General features: G+C 37.5%; 1 long non-coding RNA gene across 1 annotated transcript in view; it reads left to right on the forward strand.

The window, feature by feature from the left end:
* Positions 1-4,684: 4,684 nt before the first annotated feature.
* The window catches only part of LOC120411758, a 62,971-nt gene continuing 45,361 nt past the window's right edge, over positions 4,685-22,294 (forward strand). The window contains exons 1-4 of the long non-coding RNA XR_005604272.1: positions 4,685-4,769; positions 8,635-9,709; positions 9,821-12,667; positions 21,930-22,097. This is a non-coding gene — a long non-coding RNA (uncharacterized LOC120411758). The remainder of the gene's footprint in view (positions 4,770-8,634; positions 9,710-9,820; positions 12,668-21,929; positions 22,098-22,294) is intronic.

Here is a 22,294-nt window from a genome sequence, read left to right on the forward strand (position 1 = left end):
ACAGACGAGCATACCTACATCTGCAGTATTCAGCAAGCTGACCCACAAAATGCTATAAATAATAACAGCACTGTGTTGGACATGGACTACTGAAATTTTTATAGTCCTATTTTGCCCACACAGTTGAAGAACACTGAGAGAGTACATGTGATCTTAAGAAATGTTATTTATTATAACCACACTTTCATAGATAACAGTACAATGCACTGTGGGTTGTTAAATAGTTGGTGGGCATTTTTGAGAAAGAGAAAAAAAATGAATGAAGAGAAAATACTGAATAAATGAAGTTGTACTTTGATTTCAAATCTCAGTTTACACTTAGGATATACTCTAATAGTCTAAACTTGTCATGCAGCCATGGAAGTGCTAAAAGCTTTCAAAAATAAACATATCCAGATGACAGAAGCCACTTTATCCTCAGGGTAATGGATCTCTGTATTAAATACAGTAACATATGTATAATAAAGCATATGGAATATGATATTTGCAAAACCACTTACAGAACACTGTGTACAGGTGTGCAAGGAAGATATAAATACCTCAGTCATGACAGATAAACTGTTACAGAATCAGGGCCACAGTTCTTGCCTCTGTTGTGTGTCTGTAACTGTAAACACACTGGGGAAGAAGGATATTCACATCAGAACTAATTGTAAGCTTGCCAAGATTGTTCTTTGGGAATTCAGATTTAATTGCTTTCTTGAACTCTCGTATAAGGAGTTGTTCTCACCTTGTTCCCTGTGTATTGTTGCCGTTAACTATTAATGGGAGTCCTGCACCTAGAGTGCAGGGAGAGTGTCAGTTCACCTGACTTTGGGCACCCTTTGCTCCTGCTGCCAGCACCATTCCACTGGATACAGATTCTTGGCTTGTTGCTGGATATGTGCTCACTTCTTACCCACACAAAATCCTCCTCAAAGAGTTCTGAGAGATTTTAATTGTTCACTCTTTGCATTGCTATGACCTCATCGTCATTATATTTGAACTTCTATTCTTCTGTATAAAGTGGCTCTACAAAAATAGCACTGCCTAACTCAGCTGTGCTCCCTCTAGGTATTTGGAGCTGCTGACCAATATAAAGGTATTTTTAGTGTTACTCCTTTTAGCTCTGCAGAATCAACACAGGTATGACTGTGATCTTTCTGTAGATTCACTGAAAATGTTTCAGATGTTTTTCACTTAAGTATTTCCATCACAACTAAAACCAAAAAAAGTAAGTCTTCTTTGGTCAAGAATGGGTGATGGAACTAAGAGCGAGTGTGAGCAATATGCTGTACCAATGCTAAAATTGTACTTAGCTTCTCCTTGCTCCCCACTGCATGATTACTTACAGCTTGATGACTCAAATAATTTTTTATTACTTCTGGGTTTATTATTGGGTATATTATTCTTTGGGGTGAGATCCTTGTTTCTACTGTCTGCAAATCAAAAGACCCACAAAAGAGTCTTCCAAATCTGCCAGTAATCCTGGCTGAATTTCAAATGAGAGCCTTTGTCAGTCTTTTGGGCAACCTCTATTTGGAAAGCATTCCCCTCTGAGCAGCTGGACACTCTCCATTTGGCATATCCATTTTGCAGTAATAATAATACTTTAGGATACTTGGTTATGTCATCAAAGTAAATTGAGAGTGCTGTCTTTATTTCACTGAAGAATCTGACCCAGAGATGCTGCACTTTGATACAGTTGTCATCGTGTCACTCAGATAATACTAAATAGTGTCTGGAGAGAAGCAACTTGCTAAGAGAAGTAAGTAGCAATGATCTGACTTGCTCAAATCAAGGGAAACTTCAGAAGTAGTTGATGGACAATGCGAAGTTTTCAGTTGCGGAATCCGCATTTATTCAGATTGTCTTAACTCTCACTGACCTTGGCAGTACTACAGGGGGTATATTTTTCTGTGATCTATTTTTGAATATCCAATCCAGTGAATTGAGGGCATGATTTTTAGTAGCAGACTTACTGCTATACTTGTCATTTCTCTTTTTTCAAAGGAGTCTTTTGAAAAAAACCAACCAGAGTTAGCGTGGAAAATAGTATATGTAAGATCCAGGACACTCCTTTTTTCTTCTTTGCTTTGAGAGTAAACAAAATACATTTCAATTTTTCTTCGTATGCTGAAGCGCTGTGGTCATGGAGGCTGCAGCAATGTCAAGTTATCAAATATGGTGGAGGACCATGAACAAACTCAGTTAGCAATTTTCTGAACATTTGAGACTCCATTTCCTCTAGTATAATTAAAACAAAGGCTTTTTTTTTTTTGGAAAATAATGAAAAAATATTTTCCTCCCCATAGATCTGGATGAGGATCTTCTTCTTGTGTTTTGTAGTTGGATGGTTCACAGAAAAACCTCCCAAGGCATATACTAAAAACCTTGTTGCACTGGAACCTTTAAAAGTGCCTACATGTTTCTAGGCATGTGCAGGATGTATGCTAAGAAAATCTACTGCAAAGGCAATGATTAGACGTATATTTACATACTAGTGTGAATTTTTAATTAATATCTTAGCACTTCTGTCAGATGCTTTATAGGATCCTCTCTGGAAATTCTTACTATTCAAGAACACTGCGTACCTTGAGATTTAAAGAGGAAGTGCACACAAAATCATACATTTGACATTGCCTTGGATCCTAACATTGCTGAAAATAACTCAAGTGTTGACAATCACAGTTGATAATACAGTAGAGCAGAAAAAATTATATATAGTATGAAAAGTAAGAGAAGTAGAGGAGCTAGAATAAATAGAATCAAGCTTTGAAAGAAGATGAAGAGTGCAAAAAACGTGAAAGAGATAAATTTAGAAACCTGACAGGCCATCAGCACAACAGTATGGGAAGGAAGAGTGAAAAATGACACTTCGAAGATATGACCGCAAAAGCCATAATAAAATGCACAAATGGGACTTCTTCCCATACAGTCTTTTTGCTTCCTATACTTTAGCTCTATATGTCAAGGCCATGTAATTATTGCAGTTAAAAAAAAAAAACAACAAACCAAAGAAAGGCTAGTTAAACTAAAGCCTATTCAAGAATATGATATATCACTCTCAAATGGAGAATTAGACTGTGTAGCAATTTCATCTGAGTGAGTGAGAGTCAAAAGGGAAAAAAATGAAACAAGAAGGAAATGAAGCTAAGTAATTGGAGGAAAAAGAGATGTCATGAATTGGAAATGAGTTTTGCTTTGAGGTGCTGACTCAGATGCATAGCTCTCTATAAAAGCTACAGTAAGAATAAAAATAGACCAGAATTTTAGTTATGAATAATAATAAAAGAGACTTTTATTTGCTTCATGTGCTTCAGAAATATCCAATTCTTCTGCTTATGAATAGGAAAATAGAAAATCTGCTCTATCCTTCTTTCAGACTTTGAGCCTTAGCCTCAAATCTGAAACCTGTAAATAGAAAATAAAATGTATAATACCAAACTTGTTTTATTTCATCTTTATTTACAACCATTCAGATGGATGACAAAAGAAATGAAATTCAGGTGGAAAAAGGGAGATCACTTATATGCATTTTTTATAGAGATGATCAAATAGATAAGCAACAGACCCTTTCTTCAGGCTTCATTTAATAAATTTGTCAAAAAGAAGCAGTTCAGATGGATGGTAAACAAAATAACCAAATGCAATGTCAAGGGAAACAGTTGGGCATGAATACTTAATACCTTTTGCTATTTTCTTCACCATATCAGGATTTTTAATATTGCCTTTAAATCTGAATCACGTTTTCAGACTTTGGTTTCTTTGTTTCTGGTTTCCAAATCTTCTCTTCTGAAAGTGCATTATTAGTCTTTCATTGTGTGATAATATTGTGTCTCCAGCTTTTTTTCCATTATTGTTCAAAATTCTTTCTAGTATCTTTCATCTACCATATTATATCTCTGCCACTTTTACAATCCTAATCACAGGTCTGATTGCACAAAAGATGTCAGGACAGATTTACCTGCAGACGGTTATATTAGCAGGGCTAATAGCTGATGGCACACATGGATTGTTAATGGAGAAAGTTATAAAGGCAGCAGAGAGAGAGAGCTAGAGATGGAGGGAGTGAGGGAAAAAGAAGAGGAGAGGAGAGGAGAGGAGAGGAGAGGAGAGGAGAGGAGAGGAGAGGAGAGGAGAGGAGAGGAGAGGAGGGAGAGGAGAGGAGAGGAGAGGAGAGGAGAGGAGAGGAGAGGAGAGGAGAGGAGAGGAGAGGAGAGGAGAGGAGAGGAGAGGAGAGGAGGAGAGGAGAGGAGAGGAGAGGAGAGAAGAGGAGAGGAGAGGAGAGGAGAGGAGAGGAGAGGAGAGGAGAGGAGAGGAGAGGAGAGGAGAGGAGAGGAGAGGAGAGGAGAGGAGAGGAGAGAAAGGAAGGAAGGAAGGAAGGAAGGAAGGAAGGAAGGAAGGAAGGAAGGAAGGAAGGAAGGAAGGAAGGAAGGAAGGAAGGAAGGAAGGAAGGAAGGAAGGAAGGAAGTCCGTCCTCTGGCACAGCAGAGATGAACAGTCTCATCTGAGGATCCTTTTCCAACAAAGCAGGTGATGATGGCTAAGGAAGCCGGGTACCTGAGGACCTGTGCAACAGTCCTTTACCACTCTTACAAAAATATCTAAGCCACTTCTTGTCAGGGACTTTGTTCTTCCTCACAACTGCTCAGCCAAAGAGCTAATTTTCCAAAAAAATATTCTTTCCTCTAGTTACCAGGAAGTCTTGACTTCAAGAGGCAGCAAAGCTCTATGACAGTCCTACTGATGAAGACCTCTAATGTCTGGTGGAGTGGAATATCTTCCAGGTATTGTTGTTCCTTACTTTCTGATGCTTTCAGTTTCAAAGTTGCCTTTTTTCCCCATCAGATCCCAGTGCATATTTTCCTTGTCCCAGAGATTATAGAATGAGGTCCACTGTAGCAACATGTCTCTCTTGCATGCACACAAATGCAATTTCCTTAACTTGTGTAGAATTATATTTGACATTAGTCAAAGTGCCAAAATATACACATCTTGGGCATTTACTTAAAACTATGTTTTTCAAACACTGCCTCAGACCTCTACAGAGAGCTTCAGAACAATTTCTTCCTTTGAAACAGAGTCAGCGTTGGATGTGATTAGAAGGACTTATTCTTTTATTCTACATGACGATTATTTAAAATACCATATAAAGGAGGAAAAAAAAAGAAAAAAGAAAACTGGAGTACTAATTGTTTAGACTGAGAAAAATTTTAGTATTATCAAGTTTTTATGATATTTGATAAGTAAGAATAACTTCTTCATTGGCTGATGCCTTTTCTTTTCAGTATATATGTTTTATTAAAGATACCTAGTATAGCTGGATATTACAATGTCAATAAATCAGTCCCTCACTGAGAAACACAGCTCAGAGACAAATTTTTATTGTCCCAAATAAGAGTGACAGAGCATTCTGAAATGTGAAGACAGCTTATAAGCATTTGGCATAAAATCCAGTTACACAAAGCCTCTTTTCCCCAAAAAATGAGGTGCTGGAACCCTTCAAATTCGCAGTTCTATTTTTGGATGACTCAGAGCAGGGATTTGAATTAATGTATCCTGCCCAGAAGAACACCTGAAAAAGCAGGCCATGAAGTCATTTTTATGCTATCCTCTTGTTCCATGAATATTTAAATAGTCTGTGCAGAATATCATGGCTCTGACAGAAAAGACTGAGGGAGAGCTACATCTACCAAAATATTTGAGACTGCTTTATGTGCTGTGAATGGTCAGATCCTTACATCAAGAAAGGTCTTGACCCTGTGCATTTCATAACTTTATATTAATCCCCTGAGAACTGGGTTATTAGACAAAAATGAAAAATTAGGATACATTTTCTGTGTCTAAAATGTTGCTTCTTTTGTCTTTTATTTCAAATATGCCAAAATAAAATATTCTGTTTCAGACTGAACAAAATATTTTGCATGAGCCCCAAGTGATTAGGTTTTCTTTTCAACAAAAAGGAAAAAGAATTATACAAACCAGAACGAAAAAATGACCCAAAATGAAATATTTATATTTCAATCCAGCTTTCAGATAAAAGCATACATTTCTTGAATGGTTCTAATACTTAGGTCTGATTTGAAGACCTGCTGAATATCTCCTCTTTAATTGACTTTAACCCAGGTGCCTTGCTAAAAGCTGAAACACACTGCAGCTCTGAGAGTCACCTCTGGAACATTAACAAGCTGGGGACGCAAATGTCAGCAAGTTTAAGTAAACAAAGAGTTATGCTGATTTACGATAAAAGAAGCTCAGCATAGTGCTTGTTGCCAGGCTCAAGAAAGTATTCCAAGGTTTTGTTATCTCTTGGTTTCATTTTATACACTAAATGAGGAAGGTTAATAATTCCCAAGTGAATCCATGGCTGGTATCCCTATAGTAAAAGTGAAAAAGGCACTGTGGCTTTTGCATTTCTGAGTAATTACTCAATATTAATTCCACAGGTATCTGAGACAGGTGCTTTGCACAGAAAAAATGTGCCATAGCTATGACAGAGGAATTTGAATGTTAAATACATCTGTAAGATTAACTATACCTTCAGTTATACCTAAGTAAAAGTTTGATCCTACTGCTTTTATCCTATAATTGCACAGAAAGAGAAAATAAATTACTGTGAGCATGTCAATGAAGTTTATTACATATTTCTATATCTGCTTAGGGGGACAAAATTATCTACCCACGCGTAACCTACTGGACACCCTAAATTCACAACAATGTATAGATGGCACTGAAGAATCTGTTTAAAATTAGTAATTAATTGTGGGTAAATTAATGTAGCGGGAAAATTAATAACACTGACACAGGAGGAGTTGCAAAGGTGATAAGGGAGCAGGCATAACTGCTGGGCATGATTTTAAAGTTTAGGCTGTATAAAGTAGATCTTTTACGTTTTAGGCAGGCTTATATACTTTACTGATAAAACATGCGTGTCTCTCTGTGTGACACTTTGGTTACCCACTGTAACAAAGGAAGAGTTACCTACTTAAGAGGAGATAAGTACCTAAGAGATATTTATCTATCTATTTAAATATGAAGAAGGGACTGAAGAGATGATAATGCTTAGGATCTAGTCCTGAATGTACTAGTCTCTTTATCTAGTGAAAATTTACTCATCTGTGGAGAGCACTGGGAGGAGCAGATACTGCAGAGAAAGATTTTGGGATTCAGGAGCACAAGAGAATTGATGCTAATGAAGATGACAGCTTGAATGTCTGGCTGCTGCATAAAAGCAAAGCACAACTGCTTAAATGTTCCAGGTTAAAGCCTTGTCTTATAAACTATGTTGGACAAATATGAGACAGACTCTGCATGTGATGTGATGTTAGCATCTCCAGAAAAAAAAGTCTGAATAATTGAATCTAAAAGATCAGAAGAGAACTACTTTAAAGCACTCATGACTTTGCGGATGACTTTGAAATGCAATCTGTTAGGACATAAAGTTGCATAAATACTTCTAATCAAATAGAGCTTGTGTATCTCTTCCTTGATTTTTCTTAATTAACAAAGGAAAATTGAATGAGGATTTTAATAAACCCCAGACTGTCTCAGCTCTTTCCTTTATCCTAAAAAGGCAATCAAGATAGATGGAGAAGGTGAAGATACCCTCAGTTCCTTTGCTTTCCCAATAATATTTCCTTCATTGTACCTTATTTTGTTCCAAATGTTTGCATATGGATAATTTTTCTGGTGTCCTGTGTTAGAGTTTTGATTCTTTCTACCCTGCTACGTCTCTTATTACTATTCTTTCTAATTTTTCCCTTTCATTTTACATTTTCCACTCCAAAGATATTTGTTGGCATTCCTGAATACAAGAGCTATTTGGTTGCTACCTGCAGTTTGCCATAGTGGTACCAGATAAGTTTGTCAGAATCTCTCTCCTGAAGCATAACATTACAGATGAGAGGCATTACCTGAGGCATTACTGGTCCTCAGACTCACTTGCTGGGAAACAAGCAAAGAAAACATGGCCTAATCCTGAGACTGTCATGTGACATTTTGGGTGGAGAGGCCACTGGGAAGACTACATTGCTCCCTTTTGTTGCTTCTCAGTTAGGAGCAAAATACTTCCTGTCAGATCTCCCCTGATGTTCTCATTACATGGCCAAGGCAATGATGAAAATGATGTGCAGCTATTCTAGAAAAACAAAAGATTATATTCTTGATTACTAAATAGTAGATCTACTTTGAAAAAAAACCCCAAGCTAATCTTAAAATAAACCCCACAATCTTGGATACTGCTTCTGTGGGTGATCATATGAATCTCCTATAAGCTATGTTCCCTCATCTTTTTCAAGGGTAGGTAAGCCTTAGTGGGTTAATTTAAATTCTATTTTGTTGTCTGTAATGAATATCTTTTTCCTTATCTCTTATGCCTTCTGTTGCCTACATATGCACAACTGAAGCATCATTTGACCTGGGGAGTCTTCTAACTGTCCATCTGCTTTTATTAAAGCTGCACCCTCTTGGGGTTCTCTTTCTTCTGGACCAAGGTGCAAATGGAATATCTCCTGGTTTCCCTCATATTTCTCATCACACCCCTTATTGCCATCTGTCTCTCTTCCTCTCTCTCCCTCTTATTTTAGGATCTTAATTTTAGTTTTTCATCCAAGAATGATTGTCATAATTCTTCCTTTCTCCCTTCACTTCTAGCAGCTGGATTGCCAATTCGAAGGAAGGAAGGAAGGAAGGAAGGAAGGAAGGAAGGAAGGAAGGAAGGAAGGAAGGAAGGAAGGAAGGAAGGAAGGAAAGAAGGAAATCAATCTCTGGAATTTACGTTCCTGTGACTGTTTTCACTTATCACATTTTTTTTCTAGATCCATATTACTTAATATCACCATATTTTCAAGACTCTAGAAGAAGGAATCGATACCCTATTCTTTAGGAGTATTCATTTTACAGATATGTTTGAATATCCTGGAAAATCTGTATTTCTGTGTACTTCTCAAGGCTAACTCTAAAACTGTAGAACTTGAAAATGTCTTTTAAAAATTGGAAATAATTTTGTGATCTAGGTTCACAGTCCAGATACATCTTGATTATACATAAGAATGATAGGTCAAGTTATAGAGCACCCTAATATGTTTTTTTCCTTTTCCACTCCACGTGTAATGTCTTCTGCAGCCCAAGTTTACTCATCTTACAGAGAGTTACAGCATTCTCTGCTGGGGATTTTTGAGAACATTTAGGCATAACCAGAGAAACCACATTCAATTTATTCATAGCAAAGATGACACTGTTACTGCTTTGTGCACTTTTTCTAGAATTCCTATCCTTATTTTCAGTTTTGGAGATCTATGAAAAATGGTTGTTTTAGTCCAGTGGTTCTTTTGCATTCCCACTAGCCTTACCCCTTCTCTTTCAGAGTCTCTAAAATAACCTGCTTTTTAACAATAAAATCACTGCACTGGTTTGTAGGACATGAGTTTTCAGCTGCCAACCAGGCATAACACTACTTTTGAGTATGTTGCTATTGCAGTACTGTTTATTTTGGATTTATGGCTGTTTCTTCACTGAAAACATGAAAAGGTCAGCTTTGTCTCAGTAAGAAAAAGGGAAACTTTTGAAATTTGTCTGGAAAAAATTTTTCTTGCCCATTTCTATTTTTACATAAAATTTCTTCCACTCTTAAGGTTTTGGAGTCAACTAATCTGAGATCAAAAACTTAAATGGCCCATTGACACAGCTGCCTCTTCTTCTAAACCTACCAGATGTGAACCTGAAACCAGTAAGTGAAAACTCAAATTAAGCTCTAGATCCTAAATTAATATTAAGAAGCAAAAAATCCTATTGACAAATCTGCATTATCCACTTTTCACCTTGACTTTCTCTTCCTCAGAGGTCAGGTGATTAATCACAATCAATCCAGGAGCCCACCAGAACAAATGGAAAACCCCCACATCTTCATTATAGTGGCTGAAAAAATTATACTTGAACAGCCAAAAGAAGAAATGTGAATGCAAAAGTGCATACACGGCAAATCATTCGGTATGACAACATATGTGTAACAAAATCATTTATGTTTTTGTGTAGATTACAAAGGTACAGAAAGAAATAAATTATTTTCTGTAGGATGTGTATATGTAACACCACAAGTAAAATTCAAAGAAGCACTTAACAAGGACATTTCTCTTTAGGTTGAGAACTTATTTTACAGAAGTTCAGCAGTGACATTTTAAAAACAATTCAGAAATATTTATGTGGGAACCTGTGCTTCACCTTAATCCAGGTATAATTATGATTGTAACATTTTGTCATCATCTGAATATCTGAATAAGGGGAAAGCATATTGGCTACTTGGAACATTTCCTCTAATCTTTTGCCCTTGGAAGTCCCTGACTCCTCTAATTTCTGCTTAGGCTAACTAAAGCTAATATATCAAAGATACTTATATTGGTGACTCATAGAGTAAACTGCTGCTCATATTCATTACTTATTCTATCTCTAATAGCTATCTTTTGTTATAGTAAGTGCTATACCCAGGCATATGGAGACTGCTGACCAAGAAAAACAAATATAGTCATCCATACAAAATGTGTGTCTGGACTGCTGAGGTATGAATTCACTACAGAATTAACTTACCCATAATTTCAGAGAAGAAAATCATCCCTTTCACTTGGGGGTGAGGAAGGGAGGATCAGATGGAAATTAGCAGTAGAAAAGTGGAACCTGTCTAGGTTCTGCATAAGAACTTCATATTTGTTCTAAAAGCACATGGAGAAGAGTGAACACCTTCACTCACTGTTCTTTACTGGTAAAACTTGCCTTGAACAGTTTCAGCCCCTTGAGTCAAGTGAGGAATCCCATTGCAAGAAAGACTTACCCTCAGTGGAGGAGGATCATGTCAGGGAACATTTAAACAAACTGAGCACACGTGAGGAGTGTGCTCATCCATAGGAGCTAATGGGATGCAATCATGAGACCTGAGGAAGTTGGTCACTGTCATTGCAAGATTATACTCAATTATCTTTAAAAGGTCTGCAGACTGGTCAGCATCAGCTGAGACTAGCACAGTTGGCCAGAGCATAGTGCTGGTAACACCAAGGTTGTGGATTCAATCCCTATATGGGCCATTCACTTCGGAGTTGGACTTGATCTTTGTTGGTCCCTTCCAACTCAGAACATTTTGTGATTCTGTGATCTTAGTCCCTGGGAAGGTGAGAGAGGAAATCTTCCTGGAAGCCATTCCCAAACATATAAAAGTCAAAAAGGAAATTGGGATTAGTCTGCATGAATTTATTAAGTTATGTGCTTAACCAATCCAACAGCTTCCTATGGTATATTGACCAGCTCTGTAGGCAAGGGCTGACAAGTAGCTGGCATTGTTTATCTTGATTTCATCAAGCCTTTCAGAATTGTCTCCCATAATATTCTTACAAACAAAATGACAAAGTACAGAAAGTCTAGAAAAGCTAGACAAAGTCTAGAAAAATAGACAGAGATGGACTGAATCGGACAAGAAAAACAGAGCCAGATACCAAAGTACGTAAGACAGCAAACCAGGCCTTGAAACAAAGAAGCTATTACTAAACTGTCAGGCTCAAGGCTTTCAGTCAGCAAAACAAAGTCCGGTTGGAGACCAGTCAATATAGCCCAGGGGGTAGTGCAGAAATTCTGTCTGAATGGACACTGTGCTGATCAAGAGACACCAATGTACCCTTGCATCAAAGGTCAACAGCCTCTGGCTTCATTAAGAGAAATCTTTCCAGTAGGATGAAGGAAATGATCATTCCCCTCCACTTAGCCCTGGTGAGATATATCTGTAGTGCTAGGCCCAGTTTTGAGCTCCCCAGAGACATAAAGAAAGACACGGTGTGAGTCTTGAAAAGGGTCACAAAAATTTAGATACCGGAGCTTCTCTCACAAAGCAAAACAGAAAGATGGCTCTGTTCAACCTGAAGTTTAAAACACTCAGGGGGATTGTGTCAATGTGTAAAAATACCAGACCAGAGGAGGTAAAGACGACAGAGCAAGATTCTTAGTGGTGTCCAGTGCCAAGACAAGGGGCAATAGGCTCAAATGGAAGTAAAGTTACTTCCCTTTAAACATTAGAAAAAATATATTCTGTAAATCAAATTAGAATGTGTATACTGAAAGCAAGGTCATATACAGGTCTCTCAGAGAGGTTTTAAAGCCTGCATCCTTAGAAATATTAAAACCTCAACTAAACATGATCTTGATGAACATTTGAGAACAGGATTGGACTAGATAATCTCCAGAGATTCCTTCCTGTCACAGCTATTCTGTGATACAGAAATAATATCAATTTTAAACAGGACCCTGACTCTTGTTAAGTCTTGTATGGGCACATATATAAGGCTTTGATCCCAGCTAGAAAAACAATTAAAATCTGTATTTTATTCAGTCTTAATCTAAAAAGGATATTTTCTCAGGAGATTTTTAGAATACAGCACAAATAGTTAGTAATATCTGGGAACAGATTAGCAAAATCGTGCAGGAATTCCTTAAAAAAAATTGCAGCAGATAGTGGCCTAGGGTGTTTTTTCTGCTTCCTAACTTGGTGTTAGACACTGCCTTAGAACTTTATCACATGTTAAGAGACCTTTATCTTCTGTCTTCTTTAAGCCAACAACACCAGCTTTCAGAACTGTTGAAGCTAAGACGATCTTAATTTTCTACAGTGTCCTTCACCACCTCCCAGATTTCAGTAAGCTCTACTTAACAAGTAAGTTCCACAGCATAGAAAGGTTTTTACCTCTCATTTATGTGCCAAGATTATTTCTCCCTGCCTTTTTTTCTGCTTTGCCTGTATGATTATATTTCCTTTATATATAAAGCATAATATATAATCCAGTCTGTTTCCCCTTTCCTTTCCTTTCCTTCACACACACAGACTCTTCCTTCCTTTTTTGTGTGTTTGAAAACCAAAAGTAATGTATTCATCCGAACAGCTGGGTAACTTTCATGCTACATGCAAATCAGTTTAAAAAGTAACAAACCTCGGGAAAATGTGGCAAAAACGTACAATAGCTCAAATTGTAATTCCGATACAAATCTCTCACTGTTCAGAAAATTGTGTTCATTGTGTTTTATTTTTAGAAAATTCATTACAAGAACTTAAAAAGGAGATGTATTCTTCTGCATTGTGGCATATTCAGGAATTCCATTTTTATCTTGTAACTCTATTCATTTGGGAACATGCAGTGAAACAGCAGGACAAGGCTCATTTCAGAAACAGGGCAAAGTAGGACAGTGTCCTACCAATGACAAAGAAAAAAATAAAAAATAAATAAACTTAAAGAGGCATGCTTCCAGTTTTCTATTGATTTATGTTCTTGTTTCTATAATACTGTAAAAGATATAATTTTGAAATGAACCCTGGCTAGCAAAATAAAACTGAACATACAGATGCTGCATTTGAATGTGGAAACTTTGTTTCTCATGTGGAAATACACATGGAATATGGACTTTCTCCTTGCTGGAAAACAAACGATAGGGAATAAATATTACATATACAGCAGTTTGGAATGATGGATTTAAATTTTTTCTCATTACAGCATTGAAACTATTGCAATTTCCCTGAATTAATTCTGGTGTAATTTGAATATGGATTACAATCATGACAGGTCAAAAAACTGAAGCTAATCTGCCAGCGAGTCATTGTTACTGAGTAAAGATTTTACTGGGCCCAAGAAACAATTAATTACTCTCAAAAATATTTGTATTTTCTAAAAAAATCCAGACACTAAGGAATTCTAATCTTTCCATTTATTTGTTTCAAAAAAGACATGTTTGCCTCCTCCTCTGTTCTCAGAAAGTAGCATAAGAATTCTGAATGGGAAATCAAGATAATCTGGCCTAAGAGTTCACAGTCCAAACATATACCCAGGAATGTAAATTACTTGGTGAGGTTTTTCTAGTTACTAACCCTTGCAAGTGTGACACTGCTCATAAGTGTAGCTCTTTTCTTCTAGCCAGACTTTAAAAAATCAGCACCTATTTTGGTCATTTCTGTAGCAGTCAGTTAATAGTGGTAACTAGAATAAGGAATTGAACACCTTCAGAACTTTTGAAACATGGATAGTACTTGTTTAAATAAATGTGTGTCTTAATGTTTGATAAAGAAATGCATTTATCAATGTCATTAGGTTCTGCAGGGAGAGATTCGGCAGGCGTATAGAAATGAAGCAACCAGGTTCTTCCATCTAATTTAACTTGTTAAAGTGATCAGCTGTCGCTTGTTCTGGACTATAACCTTTCAAAAATCTGAAACCTTACCTGGTGATCCAAATAAGGGGGCAGAGAAGAACTGGGAAATTGGTAGAAACCTATTTATTAAAATTAAAATAATTTTTCCAAAAAGTAAGTTAATCATTATCACTTTTGCTGACTGCTGTGTTTTATCCAATACAACTAGTGTAATAAATATTCACTGTGCTGACTTCATCTGTGAGCTTTGCATCACAATGGTAGAGCATTTGGGTTACAAAATTTAACAACTGGACTACTTTTTTTTTAATCAGAAGTCACAGAAGCTTCTGATTTATGTTATCTTTCTGCAAAAGTTTTTACTCAGTTTTGTTTTTATTAGTAGGCTAAATTTAATGATATTTAGTTTTAACAGATAGTTTAGATGTATTTTCAAGAATTATACCTGTGGTGGTCACATTTTGTTGTTTTATGGTTTTACAATCACATTTCCTGTAACCTCCGTGTGTCTGAAATGCTTTTGATTACATGGTACCACTCATTTCTCTGTAAGACTGCAATCTGACTTTCCCAGATGCCAAATACAGGTACAAGCTCTGACTCCATCAGTCTTATTCTCAAGCAGGTAGACTTAACATTGACCTCATCAGCACTGATATCAACACATCACATCTGCAGGCTCACACATCCCATGTATTTAGGAAGTTGTCTTGACTTAACACTGCTGATCACCCACTAAAGATTTTTTTTGTTAGAGTTCAGGTTCCAAAATGAGACTTGTCATAGATCCACATCCTCTGCGGAGTAGACAGAGTTCCATAACAGGAGCACAAATTCAGGCAAGCACAAATAGCAGTGGGCTTTTTTAAACAAAATTCAAGACTGAGACAGAAGCTTCAATTTTCATGACTTGCATTGCAGTTTAGGGATAGCACAAATTATAAAAGGCCTGGTTTATGGAAATCCTATTAACCACCTTACTATCATATATATTTTGGTAGCTGTGTTTGTTTTTCTTGTGATTCCTGAGGTGGACATTTGGCTGGAATCACTCCATCCATGTTCAGCATTACACAAAACCAAATTAAGGACCTACGTACCCCCAGCTTTCTCCCTCTTTCACCTTCTTCAGGAGACAATGAAAAGACATGGCATTTCTAGACAGTAATTCAAGTCTACAGAGGTATTATTTTATTACCTAAAATTAGGCTGGGAAGGATCAGACCTTGTTGACTAAGTTGCAAGAGAGGTGGTCCTTTAAAAATAAGTTGCTGGTGAGTGACTAACTGCATGCTTATACATTATATAATAACAACTCTGTAATTAGACTGAAGTAGAAACATGATGCAGTTCAGCAAAACATTTTGGGTTGGCAAATAATAATATTTTGGCAAGAATCTGCTTAAAGTCAATGTAATTAAGTCCACTGTAATTATTGCAGTGGTGTTGCCCAAGTTCATGCCTAAGGACTTTTAAAGTAGTAGTATATGTTCAGTCATAGGGAAATTCATCTCACTGTTGAAAAATAAATACTCAAAGTTTAAGATATTCACCCTTCAGAGAAGTTCAGAGAGGACAAGGCGTATCACCATTCATATATATATTTGCATGGGACCAATTGCTCTTTGAAAAATTCAAGTTTCTCCCCAAGAAAGGCAAAAATTGCTAAAAAGATCCTCGGACAACTATCTTAGTTGCAGACTACCAACTTCAGATGCCTATAGAAAGTGAAATGAATTCAACAATAGCTGTTTGAACCCTAAGAGCTTATAACCTCAGGGGGAATTTAAAAGCATTTAGAAGTAAGATTTGGGCTCCTGATTCCCACAAGTTTATAGCTTCTATTCATCACTGTAGTTTGTGAATACATTCTAGTGGTCATAAAATGAATCACATTGGTCATGTGCTGAATGATCTTTCCCAGATCCCGAATTTTTATTTTTAAGTATTATTAAAATTTCACCTTTTGCATTGGTGCAGTATATCTCAGGAGTAATGATGTTTATCATTAAGTAGATTTTTTTTACTTAATTAAAATTTGATGCATTAATGTTGGTGGTCTTTTTTTTTTTTAAGGAGACTAGGAAGACATAAAATTGTGGGATATAATTAATAATGTATTAATTACTTTATGAAGACCAGTGCTACACTCAAAATACAGGTCTTAGTCTGTTTAGATTTTTACCAGTGAGTTGCATAGGAAATGAAGACAATCAGAGAATCAGAGAATGGCTTGGTTTGGAGGGGATGTTAAAGATCATCTAGTTCCAAACCCCCTGACATGGGCAGGGACACTTTCCATTGAGGTTGCTCAAAATCCCACCCAACCTGGTCTTGAACAATTCTAGGGAAGGGGTATCCAGAACTTCTCTAGCAACCTGTTCCAGTGCCTTACTACCCTCACAGTAATCCAGTGAAACAATACCAGAAGGAATATTTTCAAATTATATTGTTCTTTTTATTTTAATTTGTTTTCCTCCAAGCCACCATGAAAAATTCAAAAGAATACATTAGGTTTATATTTCATGTTTCTGTACTTGCACTTCAAAGATATATTTTACAGAACAGATATTTAATTCATTTATTAAAACTAACTCTGCCACCTGCCCTTCACTATGAAGCAGATTGTAGTTAATTTATTGTTGAGGTGGATTTTGTTTGTATGTATTTTTAAGTGGCTGTCATATTTTTATATATCTAAATCATTCACAGTCCCTCCTAGTGAGAAGAGAGGAAGAAAAGTGTAGCCAAATTCCCACTGCAAACTGCTGAGAAGGAGGTGTATTGGATTTGGATGGCAGGGTTTTGTCAGTGAGGGACTACAGTAGTGGCTTCTGTGAGAAGTTTCCCCTGTGTCCAATGAAAGCATTGACATCTGGCTTCAAGACAGAACTGCCACTGGCAAAGGATGAGTCCAGCAGTAATGGTTTTAAGAAGGGGAAAAAGCTGCTGCAGAACAGCAGAGAGGAGTGAGAATTTGTGAGAGGAACAGACCTGCAGACACCAAGGTCAGTGAAGGAGGTGAAGGAGCTGGTCCAGGCACAGAACAGAGATTCCCCTGAAGCCTGTGGTGCAGACCATGGCTGTCTTCTTGCAGCTCGTGAAAGCCCATGGTGGATCAGATATCCACCTGCAGCCAGCGAGGGACCCTCCCATAGAGCAGGTACATGTCCAAAGGCGGCCATGAAAGGTTAGAAGTCTTTGCTGGAGCAGGCTCCTGGCAGGACACATGGCTTCATGGAGAGAGGAACCCACTGGAGCAGGTTTTCTGGCAGGACTTGTGACCCTGCAGAGGACCCACAATGGAGCTGTGTGTTCCTGAGGGACTGCATTCCCTGGAAGAGACCCACTCTGGGGAGGTTTATGAAGACCTGCAACCTGTGTGAAGGATTCATGTTGGAAATTCATGAAAGACTATCTCCTGTGGAAGGGACCTCACACTGGAACAGGGGAAGAATGTGAGGAGTCCTCCCATTGAGGAGGAAGAAGTGACAGATACAAGATGTGGTGAACCGACCACAACACCCATTCTCCATCTCGCTGTGCCACTGGGGGGGATGAGGGAGAGAAAATCAGAAATAAAGGTAAGACTGGGAAGAAGGGAGGCACAAATGGAAGGTGTTTTAAGATTTGATTTTATTTCTCTTTATCCTACTCTGACTTGCTTGGTGAAAAATTAAACTAATTTCCCCAAGTCAAGTCTGTCTTGCCCACGATTGGTGAGCGATCTCTCCCTGTCCTTATCATGACCCACAAGCCTTTCATTACGTTTTCTCTTCTCTGACCAGCTGAGGAGGGGAGTGACAGAGTGGCTTTGGTGAGCACCTGGTGTCCAGCTGAGAGACCCTATTGCTGAAGAAGAGACTGCTGTTGGTTGAGATGAGATTTGAGGGTCTGTATGATGGGAAGAGTCTGGAGGCCATGATAGGAAAGTCCTCTTTATGATGAAAAAACCATCAAGACTGCCATTTACTTGGGGTTAAAATCACTCCTTGGGAATATCTGTTCCTGAGCAAGAAAGTCTTCTGGCTCAACTTGTGTTTTTTTGACTGCATTTGTTTATCAAAGGAATTTATTCAACAAGAGTCATTGTATCTTGTGACCTTTCAGACTGATGCTTAGTTTGTTTCCCATTTTGAACATAAAATACAACAGATGCATGCAATAATCTGCTTTATAGAAACAAAACTAACAAAAACTCTCCTGGATTTTCTGGTTCCAGACTAATCTGGGGATTTGGAAACAAATAATAAAAAAAAAAAATTGGGTTTTTCCAGCAAAATGAATACCCATAAAAGATAGGAAAAAAAATCAAACCACCCCTAAACAACAGAATGTTGACCACGTATCAGAAGCTCCACTGAGAGCTGAAAATGAAGTGGCTTGTCAATAAATATTAGCAATATACTGATGGGAGTGATAATGAATTAATGTAGTAATTAATATGGAATTTGATTTACCAGATAGAGGCACATACAAATGAATGAGCAAGATAAGTAAAATGATAAATTGATTTTAATCAATATTCAGGAGTTTCATAAAGATTCAGGAAGCTGCTAGAGTTTTTGGCTGTCTGCTGGGTTCTGGCATGTTAATAAACAAACATAGGATCTTTCTGTTTCAAATATGAAGAGAAGAAATTCACATGAATATGGGCATTGAATCCCACTGATTCTTTTGACACTACAGCATTTAGAGTTAAGCCAACCTCCCTGCTGCTTTGCAATGCAAACTGAATGGGAAAATTAAGGGTAAATTACCACCAGCATGCATGATATTGTAGACAGTCTCAAAATCTGCTCCTGGATGCAAGATCAAAGCATTTTACTTTCAGCAGATGTAACAGGAGGCCATTATAAGCACTTGCCTAATGAACCGTGTCCAGCTCCATGAACCATATCCAATTGTGTGAGTTTTGAAAATACTGTGCAGAACACTCTACCACAAAGATATGCTGAAGATGGGATTTTTCTCCCAGTAATATTACTTTTTATCTCTGGAATCCTCACCAAAACTTGAATTACTCCAACAAACTGTGTAAAGAGTACCAGATCTGAGTGCGGGGATGCACTGTGACACATCCACTGCTACACTTGTGGAGGTCACTCTCTGAAACGCTGCTTTCTGGTTTCCTACTCCTCCCCAGAGAATGGCACCTTCAGTTTATCAAAATCACAGTGAGGATGTGGGAGCCACTGTCTCATCCCTAACTCGCTTTTTGCTGAAGATTTTTCTAGTAATGCTATGGAATGGCCTCTGTTTCTACAGTAGGCAGTTGTTAGAACTTCCCTTCTCTACACAGCTGATAAAATAGTTTCGAAACATGAAGCTGTGCTTTCACGAGAAGCCTTTACACAGGAAACGTGCAAGAATATGGCATGGACTGTGCCGCTCTCTGAGTCTGTTTTAGACATTTTTGGGTTTTTACCTCAGTGCCGGGGGGGAGCTCTTAATCAGTTTTCCTTCCCTAAGAAATATGATCAAAGTTCAGAGTTAATTTCTCCAAGCAGTTGAATGGGCAAGACCAGTCGTTCTGAAAGGGGCCCACATTTGCTCTCCTTGTACCAGTTTCAGGTCACTGCACAGTGACAGGCTCACATCTGCATGAGAATGCGGCCTTGGCGGCTTGCCCTAGCCCATCAGGGCTACCTTGCCCTGGCATCATCTCAGCTTTGCAACCAAGACATTCTTCTGGACTGGAAAATCTCTCCCTCCTGCTGAGTAGAAACTACACAACAGCCCATGAATATCATTTTACCAGTCAAGATCCCCCTGCAGATGTCATCCTGTACTACTGTGCTCTCCAAAGGTTTGCAATCCCTGAGAAGTGCATCTGTCTGCCCGTAGCAACTGCTTGAGAATTGCCAGTTTGGATAGAAGTCAACCTGCAAATGGGTCTCTGTTATAACACTTCACATTTAGCCACTTCTGTGCCATAGACAAGAGAAGGTGCTCAGAAGATGCTGACTGTTGAATGCCGCTGTGCAATCCGTCATCTGCTCCTCTTTGATGGTAAAACTTTGGGTTTAGTCAAGTAATTGTTCATTTCTGCAATGAGGTTGGAGGCCCTACAAGTGCAGCCTCTTGAATTCTTGGCATACTTGAGCATAAAGAATCAGACAATTTCACCACAGTTTGATTTCAAGATAATGCTGCCATTGTTTAGAGATTTGTCATGTCATGGGTTTCATTTGAATAAAATTGAGCATTATTTCTCTATTTAATTGCAGTTTGATGTTAGTTTCACACTAAGCCTCTGATTTCTAGTTCAGACATACACCATTGTTTCGTCCTGCAAAAGGAGAGCAGAAAAACATGAAGCCTATGAATCCTACAGGACTGCGGAAGAAAAAACTTTATGAAATTTAAAGACAGATAAATGTTTCTGGTGGGGTGGGGTTTTTTGTCTGTTTGCCTCCTTAAAACAATTACCAAAATTTTGAGAAATTGAAGTAAATTATACAGAATAAGCATATTTTAAAAATATTTGGGTGGGGTGTGAAGGATTAGAAAGATAATAAGGAGAGGAGATGGAAAAACTGATGAAGCTGTTTAAAGTCTTGGGTTCTTTGAGAATTGCTCTTTTATGTCACACAAATCTGTAATGCTAGATTATATATATATATATGTACACATGTATTTGTGCATGACTATGTGTATATCTCAATGATCCTTCTGGGTCCCTTCCAGCTCAAGATATTCTATGATTCTGTGGTATGTATAGATATGTAGATCTGTGTCAGTGTAGAATATTTAGTATGCTTTGTTTTCTTTTATCATCAAATATGGATGCTTAACATGAATGTATAATGCATTGTTATGATCCATGTTCATATGCATATAATGCATAATTCTTTCCTTGACAGTTTTCCTGATGAATTAAACTGGTTTTTTCCTTAAAAAAAAAAAAACAAAACCAAAACCAGAAATGAACAAACAACTGGAAGGAGGCATTTGATTTTATTTTAAATCTTATTTAATTCAGTTTTAAAAGAATGACAAATGCTCAGATATCAAATGACCTCAAATAAAACTATATGGGAAATTTATTATTGATCAAGAATCACTTGCAGAAATAATAGGCTTTCATTTTGTAAAGTAATAAAATTCATCCCTCTTGCAAGATGAAGATTGAGCAGAACATAAAGGGTGAAATTGACATGAAAATTCTTTTGTCCAGTCTGACCTTTCTGTAGAAAAAAATTTTATGATCCCTTTGTAGTAAGTGCTTTCTTTTCCATATTTGCATTCAGAATTGGGAACATAGAATTGACTTTTTGCTAATTCTCAGGACACAATTTTTAAAAATGAAATGCTTAATTATTTGCATGGGAAAGATGGTTTTAGAGAATGTACAAAGTGATGAATATTTAGCAAATCATAGCTTTATAATGTCTTGGGTGCCATCCAGATATTTTTTAATGTTAACATCTTAAATTAAACAGTGCTCTATTAAATTTAAGTTAAGTCTGTGCCAGAACTTTTGACTTGAATGTCCTTCACATTTGGAGCTTCAGGAGGCTGAATTTAATTTTCGTACTCAAATGTGATATGACACAGTGAATCTGTCTGTGCAGAACTCTTTATTTCTGTTTGATACTGTAGATGCTCCATGAGTCTCTATGTTAAGACTGTAAAATGTATTTTGTATCTGGGACGTGTCTCTCTCTGTCGTCTTTTTACCTCCTTTTTTTGGAATGTTTTCCATGCCGCAGTTTCAAAGGAGGGTGATCCAAGGTGACACCATGGGTTGTTAAATATGATGATCCTCTTTTCAGGTGGAAGCGCCTTTGGACAAAATGTTGACTTCTGTTCAGGACAAAGCAGTTTGTCAAGTCACAGCTCCAGGGAGTTGGTAACTAAGCAACAGATCAACTGTTGGAAAACTTTGATCTCCTAATGATGCTCATTTGGGAACCTTCTGACAGGGAATTCTCTGAGGGCTGGTGAGTTATAAGGAAGAATCTAGCATCAGAAATCTCAAAATAAAATCTGGCAGGAGAGACAAGGGGAAGGGAGGCTTTCTGAGGGTGTTTGGGATTGTTTTTTTATTTCGTCCTTTTGGTTATATGTGTTTTTGTTTGTTTGATTGATGTTTTTATTCAATTGGTTTTGGGTTTATTTTATATTAAAGGTAACCTTT

Source organism: Corvus cornix, chromosome 3 (assembly GCF_000738735.6).
Source record: "Corvus cornix cornix isolate S_Up_H32 chromosome 3, ASM73873v5, whole genome shotgun sequence".
Classification (NCBI taxonomy): Eukaryota; Metazoa; Chordata; class Aves; order Passeriformes; family Corvidae; genus Corvus; species Corvus cornix.